This window comes from Trachinotus anak, unplaced genomic scaffold (assembly GCF_046630095.1).
Source record: "Trachinotus anak isolate AG129_WGS33_773 ecotype Australia unplaced genomic scaffold, CSIRO_AGI_Tana_v1 ptg000002l, whole genome shotgun sequence".
Classification (NCBI taxonomy): Eukaryota; Metazoa; Chordata; class Actinopteri; order Carangiformes; family Carangidae; genus Trachinotus; species Trachinotus anak.
Window position 1 is genome coordinate 12,740,071 of NW_027273853.1, and position 20,658 is coordinate 12,760,728.

Consider the following 20,658-nt stretch of genomic DNA (forward strand, 5'->3'; position numbering starts at 1 on the left):
GGGACAATTATAATTGCCATTTTACTCTCAGGCCTCATGCTTAAAAAAAAAAAGGAAAGCCAGCTATAGGTCTAAGATAATGATGCTGCGTTGTTAATACCTCCTCAGTGTGCAGCAGATCATTCAGTGTGATTTCTAATTAACACATTGCTATTTACTCTGTTGGATCATTAGGCCTCATCACAAAAGGATAATCCAGTCAAATTGAGAGTTTATGCTTCCCCTCTACCTTCCACCGTGGTGCTGTTTGCTAATGAGTCATGTTGCAATTATCTAATAAATTAAGATAAATGTTACCTATTTAGACAAGATAAATCTGTTGAGACGGGCTATAGCATTAACACATGTAACGCAGATAGAAGCATTTGTCCCAAGTATTTCTAGAAAATTAACAGCATTCATACCCCGAATTTTAAGGAAAAGCTAAGCATAGCAATGGGAATTTAATCATGACTTTTGATTGAAATTTTTTATTTGAAATCTCCATCATCTCTATTTCATTTTTAGGTTACTGCAGATGTTTGGTGATGAATTGAAAATGCAAAATTAACAAAATGGCACTAGAATATGTTCCACCATAGGATAGCAGTTAAAATCAAAGTAGCATTGTCTGATTCAGAATACATCCAATTTCTTCCTTTTTAAAAGTAATACAGGAACTCCAGATCTCGACGCGGATGCTGTCGCAGACCCCTCCTTTCGTGATGAAAGGAGGGATGAACGTTAGGATCAGAGATGGAGGCATAACCTATTTGTGAAGCAGAATCATTAGGAAGGTTCTCCAACCAATTTCCATAAGTGGGGTAGCGGGAAGTATTTAGGCTACTCGAAGTATATCACTAATGAGAAAAGACAAAAAGGATTCATGTGCATGTTTTATGCAATCTCTTTCTGGGTGTAGATGAATAATTATTTATGATTGCAAAGCCTAAAAGGGAGGCAAGAAGATAGCAACTGCAAAGAGACTGGTAAAAAATTTAAAGAGGAAGTTAAATGAATATTTAAGGGAAGATGAAATATTTAATGGAAACAAATGAGCAAAACATTTAAAACGGCATGATAAATACTAGTGAGTGCCATTAAACTGGCCCTCGTAATTTGTGCTATTTGCTGCAGAAGCCATAAGGTCTCATTCATACTCATAATGGTGTGAACTGAGGATTGTTTTCAACAGGCCAGTCTTTGTGTGAAGACACTGTGTCTGTAACCCAGGGCTGACCTCATAGCTGAGAAATATTAGCCTTTGATTCAGTGTAGTTTGTATTGATGCCACGAGGCAGAAACAATTCATGTTTTATTGACCTCCTTCAAGTTGAGGTTAGCGTTCTAGAAAAAAAATACACTCATAAATTGTGAATATGGTTGCCGTTAATTTCTCACGAGACGTTCTGAATGAGGATTTATCATAACATCATAGTTTCAGTCTGATGCTCACACCTATTTCACCTACCAACATCAAAAGAAAAAAAAAAAAAGTGGAGTATGTACCAGCACACGTTCATTTGTTTTCCAAATGCGAAAATAATTAAATCAGCAAACAAATAATTATTCAAGTCAATGAGAACAATTATCTCAAAGACGCCTCTGAGACTTGGATGTGCATACTGAATTGATTAATTATCCTGCTAAAGATAATTGAGTGGAGCTAGATCTTTGACTGCTTCCTCTCAACATACTGCTGCCTCCATTTTGATCTCTAGAAGAATATCATCGCCACCATTATTTATGTGCTCACTATGAACACTTCTCTGTGTTATCATTAAGAAATGCCATGGTGAATGACATATAGGACTTTTTTAGTTTTGCAATCATGTTGCTCTGCAGCTACTCCACATTATTCCTGGATCATAAGGGAAAAACCTAAAAATGTCCACGGCTACTCATCTCAAACTTCATGAACCTTAGATTTTGCAATATATTCTCATCTTCATTAAATTGCCTATTAAACGTCTGAAAAAATATAGCAGTGTACTGACCTGTGCTCATCTGTCCAAGTTCAACTTTGTCAGCGACATTGTGTCACGCCCTCACTAACCTGTGGGCAGACTGTTACTTACTTCTGAGCCAGACAGAGATCATTACCTCTGTGAATGATGGCAAGGCGGCCCGAGCCCAACAGCTTTATTTCCCAGCTCAACTCAGCGGATGCAAGCCATCACCTCCTGTTAACAATTCCATGGCTCCACCATAAAGATAAGCTCTCTCAATCGGCTCCGTCTGTCTCACTCGCCACTGAAGGGCCATCAGTCATCACTAGCCGGGATGGGGGCCCTCCATATTCACTTGTGATTGACACCATTTAGATGATTCAGACAGAATCAGTAGGCTGTTTATTTCCTCTATGGACCAGTGCACTGTTTTCTGATTAAGGGAGTTCATGAAATATTTATTTTTGATATCAGCTTAGTCAAGTTCATGTAATCTGTCTTTTCACTCTGAGCAAATATTGGGCCGTTTCATGTGGAATCTTACAAATGCCGAGATGAATTAAGTCAGAGGCTTTGACATTTTAATCAGAGTGAACATAAGAAGCCAATTGTCACTGTCGACACATATGAGGGTCATTTCACTTGTTAGGGATCTGCTTGCCATAACATTTAATCGTTACATCCTAATGATTCGTTTACATGTGAGATCAGGTTGATATTTTATGTATAAGCACACATTCTATTCAAGGCCTTTTATTCTATTAACCTGTCCTGTCTTTATTAGATAATTTCTGAGATAATTCCCATAAGGCTTAGCCTTTGATAAATATGCTTTTAGGTCTACCTAATTAATGCATTCCACTGTGATTTTCTTCACTTGTCACCCACTCTTTAACCTCACAGTGAAGGAACAGACTTTTCCTACACAAATTAAAGGTCCTCTGAGACGCTGCACATGTGTGAGCTAATGATGTAGTGTGCTGTACAACCTGATATCTTATCTTGAGGGCCTTGTTGAAATGTTTTGAGTAGAAATAAATTATATGACCTCACTATCATGGAGTGTGGATACATTACAAGTAAACATGTTTTAGTTTATTGTGTCTGTTCTCAGCTGGTAGTTCTGACATTTCTCACTTGATTTTCTCACTCCTTTCTTTTTTTTAAATACAGACCTGTCTGTGTTACAAACATTTTTATCATTCTTTATCTTTATCATTAGGGTTTGATAGTGGTGGAGTGAAGTGTTTGTTGTATTATTATAATTGATGGTGTATCAAGAGACTTAAATCTCTTATAGGTTTTAACTGCAGCTATCTCTTTATATTTGTCTGAATACCAGCTACAAAAAACTACATTTAGATTCACATGGGCTCAGACCAACGAAGTAATGGCCTGGTGTTGAGGCAGCATTTCTAGAGGGAAGAAGAGGGATCAGCCTTCGCCGGCTGAGTCTACTATTTCCAAATTAATTTATGCAATTCAGCATTTTTAAATGTACCACTCAATTTTTCCTTTTTCTGCCAGTATAATTGCAGTTTCCAGCCATGTGACCAAGGGACCATTCATAGGTATAATGAATGGGGTATGGTGGTGATCAGCAGAGACGCTTGGTCATTTTTGTAACTAAATCTGCTTAATAAGAGAAAGGCCAGCTGTACCTAAGTTATTACTCTACAATATGTCACATACTGCATCACTTATAAGATGATATATTTTCAGAAGACACACCGTGCCATTATGTGCATTAGAACTATGTTAGCATTTAGCCAGCTGTTACTGTAAAATGTTACAATGAGGCTAAACAGGGGGGAAAAAAGGCTTAAAAAAAGTCACTATAGGGTTTGTTGTCTGATTCTATGGTAACAAGACCCAGGGTGCCTGGTGGTAAAGCAGAGTCTTTACAAATAGTAAACATAGTCTTTATACACAACAAGAGCAAAGGTTGTTAGGGAGAAACAGCTCAGGTTCCTGGGTGGTCAGTGGGAGGGTGAATTCATTAACCAAAAAAAATAGACAAATAAATCAGCATTTTATTCAGTTTCAGATCTTACAGAAAGAAAAAGAACCTGGAGGACGGACCGGGTTACCATTTTATTTTAACAGCCACGAAGATATGTTGTTTTAAGAAGTGCGCAGTTTACTGCTGCCAGATACTGAGGATACTTTCAGAACCTACTCTGTGCTATGAGACCACTGGGCTGTGATTTCTCAGTATTGCAGTTTGTATAATATTTTATGATAAGCACAACTATTATTGTCAAATCCTATTGAGAATGAAGACTATTTTACTATTCTATGCAGCTTAACTGTGAGTATGCAGTATCATTAAGAAATCTTATGTTAATTAGGTTTAGGTGAGGATCACTTAAGGAGGTAATGGTAAAATTTTTGGTCATGTTTATGATCAGTGTATTGGTGAAGTACATATGTTGGATATGTACAGTGTCATATGCATCAAAGTAAAGAACTATTGATACAATAACAGAGATTTTGCCATGAAATGAGGTTCACTGAGGACACACAGTGATCAGCACACTCTCAATAATTCAGTGAAGTGTTAGCATGTTATTTAAGCAAAACAGAGTGTTGACATCTGTCTGAGTTTTCAAACAATCTTTAATACACCCATTGTCAAAGTGAGAAGAATCTTTCAAAATCAAAGATTGATCAAGCCCTCTGCCAACACAAAGCTCTTTGAAGCAGCTTTTAATTTAGTGTGTAAGAGAAGCCTACCGGGTTACTGTCAGTGCGTGCATCTTACATCCAGTGAGTGATGAGTAAAGGCAAAACTTATAATTACTCTTTCTGTCACTTTTTGATGATAAATGTTTAAGTTACCATCCACACAAAACAATAAATATTGTGCGCAAAAGCTGCTATTTCCCCACTCTGGCTTCAAGACTTCTAAAGAATTTATTCACCATTACAGCCAAACAGTATAACTACAAAAATACTTTTCCTTGTCTTTTGATAAGATGAAATATTTTCTCTGCTGTGTAATTCTCCTCTCTGTATTTCGAGAGATACTGACCTAAAAAGGTTGATCAAAGACTGTTGGAACTCTACAGCCTGCAGCAACCAATAAATTGGTCCATTCGATGTTTTGCACTTACAAATTATTCTCCAGAGTACTAACATTCTTGGTAGCAACTCAATTAGCAAGAGACAGATGTAGCAAGAATTCACATTTATGTTTCATAGGCGTTTCAATATTTTATTATTGCAGTGCATGTTGGCATGGACCTTTTTATGTCATAGAAATGATAACTATTTGCTAATTCTCACATAAAGTGATAGTTGTTTTGGTGCGGATAGCAGATTTGAGGGGGAACTAGACTCTGTATAAATCCCTTTAGGCTTTTGCACAATACTGGTATGGCCCTGAGCAGCCATATGCTTTAATGTGACTGTTAAAAGCCAATATTTCTTATCATGGCTGAGGGGAGACTGATCCCACTCACTGTCAATGTAAAGAGAAATGTCGACAAAGGAAAGTGGGCAAATCATACCTAGGAGAAAAATCACTTATTAATGTAACTCTTTGTGAAGTTAATATATTTAAACTTTATCAGTCAGTTCAGTTTATCTCAGTCTAATGAGGCATGGTGGTTGTCTGATTAATGACTGACACACTACAGGGGAAGTAAAACAAAAATCCATTATTGCCATTAGTTAAGAATGACTTCTGCAGATTAGTCTAAAAATCTATTAGTCAGGTAATTAGAATAGACTGAAAATACTTATTCATTAACTGTCTGTCACTGCTGTGAACACCATACATCCACAATTCTCTTAAGAAAGAAATACAGATTCACCATTTACCTGGTCTTCTCTGCACAAGGGAATATAGACTGTCATTAATATGCATGGGTCCCTCTTGTCTATGTTTGGGCGTTTGATATTAACCCTTAGAAACATTGGTGACCTTTTGCACAAAACCATATGGTTAACAGTGAGTGATCTCCCTGCAGTTCAAGCATCATTTACCTCAGAAAGGCATAAAAACAGAGAGCTTTACAGCACAACTCAATGACAGCAGGTAAAAACAATTCTGTTCATAGACTGCAGCAATTTAGATTTAGGTGAACTGTATCTCATTTATTTGACTTATTCACATTTTTATTTATACACTTAGACATTTGAAGTCTCTCTTGGACATTAATTCTTCAGTGTTTTGTGTATGTGTGCATGTGGACTACAGCGCATCAACAACATAAATATATAATTATACTCATGTTTTGAAAATCAAACATTAGGGATTACTACCTTATGTCACAGGAACTGAATCCAGTGAGGTATGACGTACATGCTAATGCAACTCCACAGATACAGCGTTTTTCTAAACATGCTGAGGCTTTGCATGTGGTGGTAGCAACAAAACACATGGTGCTCTTTCTATTATGCAAATATGAAATGGAACCAGAGCACAATAACAGCTTTATAGTCTCACTGTACATTTGCTGAGAACGTCTGAGAATACCAGACTGCATAATTAACTGCCAATGAAATGTTCCCTTGAGTCAGTCTTCTGCTTTATTAACAAAGTAATGCAGTTATTTTTAATTGGCCATTTCATTGTAAACCAAATTAGATAAAATGACATGGGGCACATTATATAGTGTATTGTCTTCTTTACCTTTGATGTAAGGTCATGACAAGTGATATTGTATTTTTCTCATCAAACATAAAGGATATGATCTGAAATATACTCTGGGGCGGATTTAATTTGAGAATGTGCAGTGGGACCTGACAGTACTGACAAATAACATTTATATACATTTAACTACAAGGTGTAAGCATACATTGCATCAGTGTAAGTGTTTATTATGACGTGTTTTATATAGTTGGGCATTATGCTGTGTACTGTATATTCTGAAACCATTGGTGTTTATTATATGTATTATGTAAATATATATTTGTGATATGGCAGGTCTATGTACATCCATTCAGGTGATATGCATAATGTATGAGAATTTTTTTATGTTAAAAAAAAAAAGAAAATTCAATTGGATTCAAAGGGATGTTTAGTTTCCCGACTTTAAATAGAGCTAATTGGGGCTTTAATTAAAAAAAAATACCACTTATTGTTATTATTTGCTTGTCTGTGACAGTTTGATTTCATGAAAGTGTGGTAATATTTGAGAAAACTATATTGGTCATACTCTACCTGTTACCTGTTTACCTATTTCATGCAGCCTAGCTGCCTACGCCATAGTAACACTGAGTAGCATTCAAAACATGATATAGGGCTACAAGAGTTGCAGAAACATATTGCAATGCTCTTCTCATCATAGTTTGAGATGGACTTGAAACTGTTTAATAATGCAGTTCAAAGTAAAAGTTAAAAAACTGAAAGCAGAAGGCACTCTTTGTGGCACCACATGAGATTCTTCTTCTTGCAGCGTAGCTTAAAGAAGACAACCAGAGGGTTGATGAGCAGTTGTGAGGACATCAAACAGTTCTGTCTCTTATTGAAGAAATACTAGAGAATTTTTTGGTAAGTGAGCCTGTCTTTTTGCTGGCAGAGATTTCAGAGTTGGTGTTGCACTTAGCAGCAGGGAAGCACCAGTGGAGAACTACCTGAATAGTTTTCCTAACCACAGACCTTTCCCAGAATGGATCATTAGCACTGTGCCAAAGATGGATGGCAACTTTCTGCACGACTTGCTGGCCGCCAGTGTAAGAGCAAGGCGCAGGCTCTCCTCTGGTCCCTTGGCCTGCCTGCTGACCTGATCCTGGGTCTTAGTTAACATTCAGGGGGCCCTGACCTGAAAAGCAGGCTTGGCAGCAGAACCAAGGTCCCATCCTCCCCAAAGAAATTAGAGGTGGTAATCTTTCAGGAACAACTTGCTAACCTTCCCAGACCATGTAAATGTAATGGATGCAGCTGATTGCCCCGCTTCTGTTTTGCCGCCCCTCTGTGTCTTGCTGTCACCAGCCATGGCAGGTTGTGGCCAATTTGTGTGTATTTGACAGCTCAGAAGTGACAAATGATGGCTAGGGCTAAAAGAAGGTTAGGTTTAAACACAGCACAGGTCAGTGGGGTAGATGGCTGAACGCTAAATCATTGTCAGGGAAACTAATGATACAACATTATAAGACAACAGGGCAGGGTAAAAGATAAAGTGCAGTATGTCACACTGATACTGTAATCAACCAATGTCTGTTTCAACCACACATTTGTCTTGATTTTGCATAGACATTCACATATTCGAGTCATTGCTGGATGGAAATACTAAGGAATCCCACACAAAGCTATTTATGTAGTTGGGTTCTTTTGTGTGGCACAAGAATATCATGACATTATGATTCTCGGCTACATTAGTGATGATAGTGATAGTGATGCTGGGAATATAATGACCATTTATAGCCCTGTAATACCTTTGGGATTATTCCAGTTCCACTGTAATTAAAACACAAAATACACTTTGTTAAGCATTGGAAACAAATATTTAATTCAGTGTGTCTAAGATCTGTTACACCTGCTGTAGCAATTTCAAAAACACACAGGAAGTCTGAATAACAAACACTGAAAGAGCCTGGGAACCGAAGCACGAGTTGTGGCATCTTGACAAGTCTTTAAGTAATTCTTACAAGAACAAACACCCCTAGGCTCACTTGCTTCATTGCTTAAGTCAAAACAGAGAGTACATACAGCCACTATGCTGCCAAAGAAATCAGATAAGTAGTGCCCTCTCTTCTAATGAGAAAATTAGGATTATCACTGTGCAAAATATGGGATAATGTGTTGTTGGAAAGGATGTAAACTCAATATGAATCTAATACACAAAAGCATAACTGTGTCATTATTTAGATTTATCACTGGGATTGCAATTCTGCCATTTTTTTTTTTCAATTTAGTTTACATGAGATGAATACACAGCAGAAATGTTATTTCAGTATCGCTTGGATTTTTATATATATATATTTTTTCATTCCATGGAAAAGCCAGTGCGACAGCTAATAATAACCATTAGTACAACCTAACTCCATGTAGCTGGAGGTTATGTGGACATGGAGTGTCCAGGAAGCTCAAGGACGGCTCACACTCCCAGATTAAACAACATTCACTCTCTGTCAGATGCCTAGCTCCCAAAACTGCCAAGCCAGAGGAAAATGAGCCCCCACATGACCCTCACTGTGGATGACAGGATAAAACACAAGACAGTTGTGCCTGAAGGAGACCCAGGATAACGAAATAATCTTTAATCTCTGTCCCTTCAAGGCACTTTCAACACCTGTTATTCTTGATGGCATTGTGAGAGAGGGTAGCTCGCAGATTCATTTTAAGCCTGGTAATTATTACACTAATTATTCACTTCGGTGTGGGGTGATTACCAGTCCTCGTTCAGGTGAATACACGTCCGCTTGCACACCAGCTGAGGCCAGAGCAGCTCGGTGGAACAGTTGTTCCACTCCTTTTTCCCTTGCAGATATTTGACCTCTTGTCATGTTTGCAATCTGTACTTTGGGGGGAAGGGAGAAAAACAGCCAGAAACTTTTAATTGCTCAACAGAAACAGTAGTGAAAGGCACAGGTTTGGCCATCTGTTCAGCCCACACCATCTCTTTAGCAAAGAAACTTCCTATTTAAACAGGTTGCATGGTTTCCATCATCCTGTGTGATGGTTCTATTGGGACTTTGGTATTTCTCATAGCAGAGTAGTTGCTATGCCATCCTGCGTAACGATGAGACATTATTTCTCTTAAATTAATGAGTACCCATAGTATTTTTTTCTCCCTTTCATCAATAATTAATGAATCAAGATATATTCTTTTCATTTAACGGGACGCATTTATAATCAGGGCTTGGGGCTCTGAAAGCCTTTAAGACAAATATTTCTGCTCTTTGACTAGATTTAATTCAATTAGTAGAAATACAACATCAAATACTATGCCTCCATTAACAGATCTTTCATGTTAAAAATGAGTATCATGAATATTGCATTTGTAGCTATATGAAGATAATTACTCTCTGATGCTCCAAAGATTCAAAAAAAAAAAAAAAAAAAGTATAAGAAATTTCCCAATATTGCACAGGTAGCGGTGAGTTTTAGATCAGAAAGTAATTTACTCTGGACCATAGCACATTATCACATCATTGTTTAAATATGAAATGTCATAGGATCCATTAAAATTTGTAGCAAAATAAATACTACACGCTGGATCACGTGGCAGTGAAAACAGCATTTTGCATTTGGCTGCTTTAAGTTTTGTTGGGAAATTGCTTCATGTCTCTTTCTCTCTCATCATCATACCCTCAAATGTATTTATTATATATATATATATATATATATATATATATCCCATTTCCACTGAATAATTCAACAGCAGGTCACAAATACTTTCTCTTTTTTTTTTAAATGGCCCAAATACTTTTCCAAAACAGCTAGGCACTGTAGCAAATGTTACTCAAACAGAAGTAAATGGCGTGTTTGTTGTGGACCATTTTCAGCTTCAGATTTGCAAGTGAGCTATTTACAGCACCAGAGCGGTGTATGTGGGAATGACTCAGAATAAACTGCTCATCGTAATAAAAACACATTTTGCAACAATGAATTTCACGAATGTGTTTTAACAGTTTTTAGAACCAACATATAAAGTCATACAGACAATACTTGTTAATAGGGTAAATTAATTGTTAGTTTTGGTCTTTTCACAGCAGTTATTAGCCGTAAGAAAAATGTAGATCTACACCAGACATCAAGCACACAATCTAAGACAGAGACCTAGAGTTTGTATAAAGACTTACAGTGGATTTACAGAGGTGCGTGGAACTGGGGCATAAAACTTAAAATCAATTGTGAGAAAGGGAGATGGTAAGAAATGACAGTATTTAGCTAGAGCTCACATGGTTTTCCTCATCAAAACATTTGTGTCAGCTGTGATCAGCTCCAGCCCCCCTCGACCCTCCAGGATACGCACATATAACTAGTGAATGGATGGATGGAGTAATTTTGGTCTTAGTGTTGAAAAGCAATTATATATAACAACAGTGAGAGAAAGGAGTTAAGATTTATCCAAATGGCTTTGTATCCTAAGAATATTTTCAAAAGCAGAAAATCACTTCCTATGATGCAAATACTGCCATCACAATACTGTGATACTGTATATTACTCACTCAAGCATTCACTCACCTAGTGCTAACCTTGAGAAAACTCAAATGGCAAAAGAAAAAATCTTTTTAAAGTTAGAAAAATCAATGACAAGACATGTAATTCTTTGTCAGGCCTCCTAAAGGTCAGGTTTCACTGTCTGCGGAAGCACCACTGAAATATAAATGCTCTGTAACACTGCTGATTGCTTTACTCTCTAGGCAATGTCAATTTTGTGGAAGTACTTGCAGATTAAGTCGGCAGGACGTCAAGGGCCCTTGTAGAAGCTGCTATCTTGTCTTAGCGAAGGGTCCGAAAGCCCTTGTCTATTACTGGAGACACCCCAAGGACAGATGTTTTAAGCTTAGGGGGGTGATGGAGAATAATAGCACATTAGATTCCTAATGTCTCTCGGATGCAGGACTCGGGGGAGACAGAACTCCTGGGTAATCCAAATTCATCTTTCTCTGCCTCTCTGTCTGTCTGTCTCTCTCTCTAGCTCTCTATCTCTCTATCTCTCTCTATCTCTCTCCCTCCCTCATTTCCTCCTTTCTTTCTACTCTTTCTTTGCTCTAACCAGAGTTGGTTCCTCTCTGCCTCTTGAGGTGCTGAATCTTAGCCTGAAGCTACATGCTACACAGTCCATTCATCAAAGGCCTGACCCTCTCCAGTGAGGGACGGGATGTTATGGACGAATGAACTCAGTGTGCGGTATGAACGTATGTGTGTCATATCTCTGTACATAAGGGAGGGAATCTTTACTTATTCCAGGACATCATTATACATAAAACATACCTGCGTCTTGCCATTGTCCCCGTGTTGGATGTGAGATAATTCAGCTAAAAACAACACTGAAAGACTGAATGTAATTGTAATGTAGTAGGGGGATACTGAATCCCCTCAACAGCTAGTATACATGCGAAACTGATGGATGTTTATGTTTTAGTGTAGAATAAGTGCCTGCAGGGGTAGAAGTTTTGTCATTCAGTGTTTTATAAGGCCAACTTTTTTCCTACAAGGCCTTTCAGCCTGGTAAATATATTGCCAAAAAGCTAATATGTAATGAACAGCTCTGTGGTAGTATTCCCCTCTGGAGTTTTTTTATTGTCATACATCATATGTAAATTGGGGATAAAGGGGTTTTCATCTTTTTTTTTGTCCAGACATGAATGTTCAGTGTACTAAACACATGCTAGAGATATGAAATCCCTGCCCCCAGCCCACCCCTCACCACTAGCATGAAGCCCCCACCCCCTCATCTCCAACCCCCGGCCAAGGGTACACCTTGATGAGTGAAGGGGGAGGCTAATTTAGTCCTCAGGCTTAATTAATCCTATGTCTTATTTGATAAATGACTCCCAAATTGTGCTGTAATAGTGTTAATTTTTGTGGAGGGGGGTGCAGAGCGGTGTGTTGACACGATGCTAGGGGAAAGTCAAAGTCGGGACTTCCGAGAGGCTGGACTTGGGGCTTTGTTTGCAAAGTTGTTGTCCTCTGTGGACAGTTAAAGCCCTGTCCTCTGACGTCAGGCCAGCTGCAGAGACTGATGGTGCGCTGCAGGGAACATGTGTTTATGGATTTCTCCTAGCTAGGATCACTATAGGAGTCCGCTGCCTTTGTCTCACGCTGGGTTTGTCAGTTTTGACAAACATGATTTGTTGTCCGTAAATACACAGAGTGCCCTGTGATGTTCTTTCTGTTTTACATGAATATCTGCCTCAGGGGTGCAACACATTACAATGATGAATCCCATGTTTGACTTTCTAATGAGAGGTGTCTAAACTATTGAAAACCAACAGTTTTTATTTATATTGAATCTAAATGTGATGCTAAATTGTTCACTTATTTGACCAAGGTTATAGCTTCTATAACATACTATGTACCTGAGATATGCCATATATCTAACCTGAAAATAAACATGGAAGTTTACCACCGCACTATAGCACTGTTATAGTACAGTACAATATAATTATTGTGATATGTACACATTTTTTTCTGTGTTGTAAATATGCCTTCAGACCATATGATATCAGTACCTTGCACGGATACAGGACTCATGCTTTTGCCCTGTTTAAAATGAATCCTTTTGTCACAAAGGCTTCTGCTTAAAGTATGCATTGTCCTAACAGAGGTAGCACTTAAAACTAACGATGTCATAAATTTTTCTGGCTAATGTGGCAGGTGTAAAGGGGGCTTTGGCGGGTGGGGTGAGGGTCTGGTGATTTGAGAGGAGGAATGATGAGATTCGGTGGCCTAGCCCAAGCAATGAACTTGATTAAACTAATCTCATCTCTATCAAAGCATCACTCGGATCCCCCTTGTCCCATTATTCATGGCAATGGGATAATTACACTGAGATGCATGGGGCCAGACAGATAGCACCGTGACACAAGCCCTCAGACCCTGGGCTACGCCGCCACTACTATGTGGCCTGTTCATTTTAAACACAGATTAATTATGGTCAATGGGATGGTTCACATCTGTCACTCTTAGTGAGAAAAATGGAAATGATTGCCCTCAAGATGATAAAGGATGTATATTGAGTCATCTTCTGGTTGGAGGTTCAATAGGGATGAATATAATCAGCATTTTAATTTTGACATCAGCACTGTGAATGTCAGAGTAATGTGGAAAAACAGCCACAGCAGACATGAAAATATCAATTTTTACAGCCATTACAGCAGAAAACTCACAACCAAAGTATACAGAGATAACGACAAGTGCATCTAGTATTTTCTGCCCATCTAAACCTGGATATACCGTGTGTGCGTGTGTGTGTGTGTGTGAGTGTGTGAGAGAGAGAGAGTGTGTGTGTGTGTGTGTGTGTCACTGAGAGTGACATAAATCATATTTCCTATATGACTGTAAAAATATGAAATTGAGTTCATGAATTACAGATATCAATATTTTGGCTTTCTCCAATCATTTTTCTATAACTCTAAGTCTCATATTGAAAAGGCAACAACATTTATTTATTTTAGTTTTATTATATATCAAAACTTTATTTGGTATCATTTTTTACCTCAAGCATGCAGAATGATAATATCTATATTTATGCTGCTAAAACATGCTTCAATATATTAAACTAAAGTCCTGTGATTCTACTTACAAATATTTTCCTTTTCAAGTAAAATGTTTTTTAATTAATAACACATAAATAATTGAGTAATGCAATATTTATGTAATCAACTCAGAGGTGTTTGTGGTGCAGCGCTAACGCCTACACACATCAGTAGTTTACACTGTGTGCACTCTTTTCAGGCACTTATACTGCATCTTCTGAGAGCCTTTTTTATTTATGGGGATTATTAAAAAAAAGAAAAAAAAAAAACAAGTTAGGCCTTTTCCTTGAGTTCAAAATAAATATAACCCTGAGCAGCTTAATTGTGCAGAGTCTGTTTTAACGGGTTTCATGTCTTTATTTAATTTTTTGTTTGGATGGATGCATCAAAAACATGGACGTTTAATTTTTGTTCAGCAAAGCAGTAAGAGGTGATTTCAGGATTAGCCTGACGGTTTGTAGGGTCCCCCAGTACGTACATACACACGCATACACACACACACGCGCATACACACACACGCACACACACCCCAAGGGACTTCAGCGGGACAACAGGGAGTGATGAACAGACAGGAGCAATAGACACCCAGCCACTGTAATTATCTCCTGGAGTGGTGTGTGTAGTCAGTGAGCTCTGCGCTGCCATGGTCAGAGCTGTGTGGCCCTCAGTGCTCGTCTGCAGGTTGTTTTTACCACCACAATGATTGGGCTTCTTCACAGCACGCCCCAAGGATGTTTTTCTCCAGTTCAGTCTTTCAACTCTGTCCCCGAGGACTAACATCTAGTCACTGACAACTGACCATACCACTTGAAACTAAACAAGATTATTTGGTTGCACATTGTACACGCTTCCCTTCTCTGTCTTTTTTATTTTTGAAGTCACCTGAGAGGACATTGTCTTGTTAGTTTGTTGTTAGAATACAGATCAAAATCTGCTCCACAGGAATAGGTGGCTGTAAGGTTTATTATATTAAACATGCCATGCCAAGATGGGTGCAGACATGTTTATTTTCTTCTTCAGGGGTTTACATATTGAATTAAAAGTGCATATTAATTAACACCCCTCTCTTTGTGCAGTAATTCTTTGTATTTGGATTCGGTCCAATGCAGTAAACATGCTCTTAGATGCAAATGTTTATTGCTATGTTGTTTGTAATAGTCACCTTTCATTGAACCAGCATTTTACATGGTCTGACACAAGAGTTATAGATTGCAAATTAGGAATACTTTAACTTCAAATACAGAGGGTGGTACTACACCTTTAATACAACCTTTTTTTTTTTTTCAGTATTACTCACCAGTTCAAGTGCTAAGATCTGAACACACCGCAGGATCACTAGAGAAGGTGATATGATAAGACAGGTAGTAAACAAACAAAGTATTCACTGTATTAACTTATTCTATTGCTTTCAATGCACCAAACCCTGTAATTTGACTTTTGGTGTATTTATAGTTTCATTGTTTTCATCGTTTGACCTCTATGACAGTTTCTAAAATGATATGTCTTTTTTTCACAACAGAGTCAGGGAAAAGGTCACAGAGGACAAACACAGAAAGAATCACCTCGTGTTGAGCATTTAACCTGGAGCGCCGTACTTCTTCCTGACTCTGCTTTTGGAAATATATAAAACTGATGTTCTTTTCATTTACAGACATAAAAATTATTTTTGAAACAGTTGCAGAACCCCCACAAAACATTTTGGTATCACTTTGGCCTCCAACAACAGTTTTCCTTTTTCATCATTGCAGATCTTCCAAGTTCAATCTGCAGGTTCACCTGGTGTGTATCAGTGTCTTCAGAATTCAAACATATTGAAAAGTCCAGTACAAATTTAGCACAGAACTTTTTGTTGATATTGTTGTTGAAAGAACTGTTTTAAGGTTTGTATTTTCTTGGTCACATTGTATTAGGTGTACAGCTATTTTCTGTGAAGCACTTTTGTCCTGTGCAACAATATCAGTTTTACACTAGCCCATACACACAGGGTACATCATTATGTTATTATACATTAAAACTATGACACTAAGACTCAGGTTGTAAAATAACAGAATATTTCCTCCATTAATGTGGATGCAACCATGGAGAAAAGTGATGTATGTGTGCAAAATCATTTTTGCTCAAAAGCTGCCAGTGTGATACTTTTTTTTACTTACCCCTGCTCTCTAGATAAGAGCTTGCACAACTTGTTTGGTAAAAGCCTCTGTACCTGTATGTACCTGTGATACTAGTCAATTAGAGTTGTTGGCCGTAGACTTGTAAATAAACTGTAAATGAATCCACCTCTGAAACTATATGCACATCCTCAGTCCAATGGTAAAAATTAACTGTGCACAAATACTGTACTTTAGTTTATACTTTACTTTAGTATTTTGATTTATCACTTTTTCTAGTAGACTGCATTTTAGAGGGAACTTTCTATTTCACCTTATTCATTTCATTGCTTTAGTTACTTTTCAGATTCAGATTCTAAGCAAAAAAACATACGTTCGAGACTTTGTCATGTTGTATAGGACTGTAGTTGTATTGTACAAAACCCTCACAAGATCCTCACTGAAGAAGTGTGAAGTTTCTAATTTCTCTTTATATTGACATGAAGATATGCATGGTGAACTCATCCTCAACTATAACAGTACATATGCTGCTCATCTTTACTTTTTTTGTTTGGCTGAGTGCACTTTGGAGAATTTTACTTGGATGATGTCTTAAGTAAATCAATATGTCTTTCAAGCATGGCTATTAACAGCAGTGTCCTTTCATTCCCTATTTCTCCATCAAACCACACTAATCCTGATTTACACAGTTTAAAACCTTGGCCATATCCCTTACCTTCCAAGGAGATAGGGTAATTAAATTGGTACTTTTTACAAGTCGTACTCAATAAATCTGAATAAATTAACAAGGCATTACTAAGACTGCTACATTAAATTTGCATAGTGTGTTTAATGAATATGCAACTGCAAGTGAAAAGGTCTGCTACTGTGAACTCTTGAAATTAGCATAACTACTTCCAGCATGTTTCTTAAATAATGCTCTCATTTGCACATCACTGAGTTGGCTAATTCTAACTTCAGTCAGTGTAGCCTCATAATTAAGACTCTTGCTTTAATTTTTAATGAAGTTTACGTTACATCAATCCTGACAGTAATGAGAGGGACATGGAAACAAAAAGGCTGCTAATAATTAAATTCACCAACCAGTTTGAGGCGTAGTAATTCCTGAGGAGAAATTACATGGCTAATTATTAATTTGATATTCATACCATCCCATGGATAGATTCACTGCTTGTCCTGGTGCCAGTTATGCTGAAATGCAAAATGCCTTTTCACTGGCCCCATGACTAGGAGGTCTCACATGGATTTTAGTGCACAATTAATCATGTTGACACCCACGATTAAATGCTTTTTATTGGTCCCGATTTATTAGGCCATATTACCTGAGTTGGTTTAACGCCTGTTGAAGTCTGTCAGTGAGATGAGGACATAAACAGAGTAATGATGAAATAACAGTGCTAATTTGCGGGGCAGTTCAGAACAGGAACTGACTTTCAGCACTTTGATTAAATTAAGAAAATACTTTTAAAATGAATTTCGGGGGAAGTGTTTTCTGACTGACGGTCATTATCTCCCACCTGTTGTCCCACTTCCCCATCAGGACCTGCCCCTGAATAAATATGCATGTACATACTTCCTCTTCTCTGTGAATTAGCACCTGAAGTTTGCTTTAAAAAAAAAAACACAGATGGAACAGGTGATGAAAAGTAATTTAGTGGATGGGTGATTCACTACAATTTGTCACATTTCAACATATCACACAAACTAAATAAAAGACATGATCGTTTTTGCAATCAGTTTATTAACTGGCACATTCATTTATTTATTAGACTCAATATACAGATTTTTTCTAAACTGACTAAATGAAGAGTTTGATTTTCCTCTTAGAGAAGGCAAGTACACAAATTGTCATCAAAAGATAAAGTGGAAAGCTATGCAGAGTTTCATGTCACAGTAAGACTGCACTTTATTATATTCATCAGTATTTTACAATGGTGAGACAGAGAGACAGTATGTGTCGGCTTAATAACCTTTTATAGAGAAGGTGGACAGTTTAATATCAAAGCTGTGAATCTGTTATTGAGGACTCGCTAACATGAAAAACAATAACACTGATTTATCATCTGAAAACTGGTAAAGTAAAGACTTACAGATGTAGTGAGAGGAAGAACTCGGCAAAGCAACAGTCATTTTTCTATTTATTATCAAGCTGATGTTTTTGATCTAAATCGTTCCACATGCAGATCTTCTCATCGCAGTTGTCACGACAACTGGCTATTCTGCTGAAAGTTAATTATTTGGGATTGTAATAGCTTTGGTTTAGGCAGGGGAACTGAGCATTTCCCCAGCTGATAAGGCTGTTAATACTCTGTCTGTGCCTACAGTGGCTGGGACCGATAAAGATTGTTCCTGATGTGCAGCAGTACTTGACATTTCATAGGATTCTTCCATGGGCTCTTCTATCAGTGCATTGTATTACCTCAACTCTAGATTAAATTTGTTTGATAGAAATGTAATTGCATTCTTTTGTGTGCATGCAGTCTGTGTGCATTTCCCATCTATAATTCAAATGCTCTGTCACATCTGAAGTACTTGCTCCTGAACAGGTCAGAGTCAACAACATTATTTTCAAGTGTAAACCCTTAAGAGTCTAGTAATCAACATCACAGTTCATCAGCTCTATTACTTCTAGCCTTCAAAAATAAATCTCCTCATACATCAGCCACAATGCTGCTTCAAGAACCCTTAATCAACAGGATTTCAGACACATAAATACATATTTTTCTCCAGATATTAGCCATGCTTTCCAAGGTCCCTGGCTGCCAGCCTGAGGTTGCATCCTCGCACTGTCAGTGTCACAGTAGTCTGGTGGAATAATGATGCCGAGTGGGCACTGTGCCCTGCCTTATGAGCATGCTTTTATAGACGCACAAATATTCAAGCCTCACCTTAATTAATATGACAAAATCCTTCAGCAGGGTTGTTTCCTGTGCCCTTTTGATTAGCCATGGATTAGCAGGACCTTTATGTTTTCCTCACCGCACCCATGTTTTCAGCACAGGTTAGCTCCCCTATTACTAAACAAATGAATTAGTGCCTGGAAATGTGTCATGCATATTACCTTTCAGCAGGAGGCACATTGAGCTGGTCACCCATAAAGGAGCAGTGCAAAGCGTTGCACCGTGCAACATAGTTTGTTGGCGTTTCTCTTTAAAGCTCTCTGTGATTTACTGTGAGGCTTGTTTACGCTTAGCAATGCAAATGTGAGTCTTACAGCAGCATATATCACACACCAATTAAAATATATCAATAGAAGTGGCACTTAGTGATTGGTCATTGTGTTAGTCGCCCACAAGCAAAGGACTGAACACCGCCTCGGTGGCTGCAGTCCTGTCTTGTAAAATGCAAACAGTAAGTGACATTAAAACAAAGAAGAGGCCCCTTGTCTCTAAAGCAAGAGCCACCTTGGAGATGTAGCTCAGAAAGAGTGGAGACAAGTTTAGCTGTTCTATTTTCTCTCTCTTTTGCTCAGGTGTTCACAGACGGATTATGTTTGCAAACTTTTTAAATAAAATTGAAAGAGTGAAATCTTTTCACTCTGTTACCTTCCCCATGGGTGTCCCCAGCACAGCCCTATGTTTTTGTTTATCTGTGTTGTAAACACTCCTATATTGTTATTGTGTATTGTGTTGTTCTGGTCTTTGGCTGTGTTAGCCATCCTTGGAGACCAAGCGTTTCCCTGATGAATAAGATGAAAGACAGAGCAAAATGCCCCTCATTTGGTCCCAGTTGGTTAAGTGTGTTCTGATCACTGCCAAGGTCTGGATGAACATGAACATGCCACACAAAGGACCGTGCCTTCCAACCACACAGGCTCACAATAAAAAGGGATTTGCCTCAGTTAGACGTCTCACGTGCCAACCCCCAAAGGACAGACTTGTTGGTTGCGCTGCCGAGGACATGTCAACCTTCTCAGAATTGATCCCAGAGTTCAAAGCTTTTTATCCTTCATTATTCCATACCTCGCAAACTTAATTAATATGGGGAAAACAGGCTTAAAGGATGGTAACTGTTTTCTGCAAGCAAACGCAAACAGAAAGGTGAAGGGTTATAGGTTAAACTCACAACTTTGACCTCAAGAGGTTGTAATGTCACTTAAAGTGGACCGATATATCGATCCATTTAGTACTCTGCAGTTAATATGCCACCTGTCGTCGGGGGCTGCTGTTCATCAGTGTTTAATGACATATAACCCAACGCAGTTCAAGGGAGTGTAAGCCCCCCCGCTCCCCCTTAAACTTGGTATACTTCCATTACCATGACTTCGTCCTATGATCTTTTCCTCATTGTGCAGCTACACAGATCCATGGTTATGCATCTCAAAGCCTTCCACCTCATTCCTATCCTCTGTGAAAGGTAACTCTTTGTATGTGACTGAACTATGTTAATTCATACTTCTTTTTTCTGCATAATGGCTCTTTAATCTTTCTTCTTCACAATGAAAGTTCACTCTTCTGTTG

The 20,658-nt window shown here is 38.1% G+C and overlaps 1 long non-coding RNA gene across 1 annotated transcript in view; it reads left to right on the plus strand.

Annotated features, from left to right (window-relative positions):
* LOC139633317 (uncharacterized) overlaps nucleotides 1–16,362 on the plus strand; it is a 20,886-nt gene extending 4,524 nt beyond the window's left edge. The window contains exons 2-3 of the long non-coding RNA XR_011693730.1: nucleotides 15,375–15,431; nucleotides 15,607–16,362. This is a non-coding gene — a long non-coding RNA (uncharacterized lncRNA). The remainder of the gene's footprint in view (nucleotides 1–15,374; nucleotides 15,432–15,606) is intronic.
* Nucleotides 16,363–20,658: the final 4,296 nt, after the last annotated feature.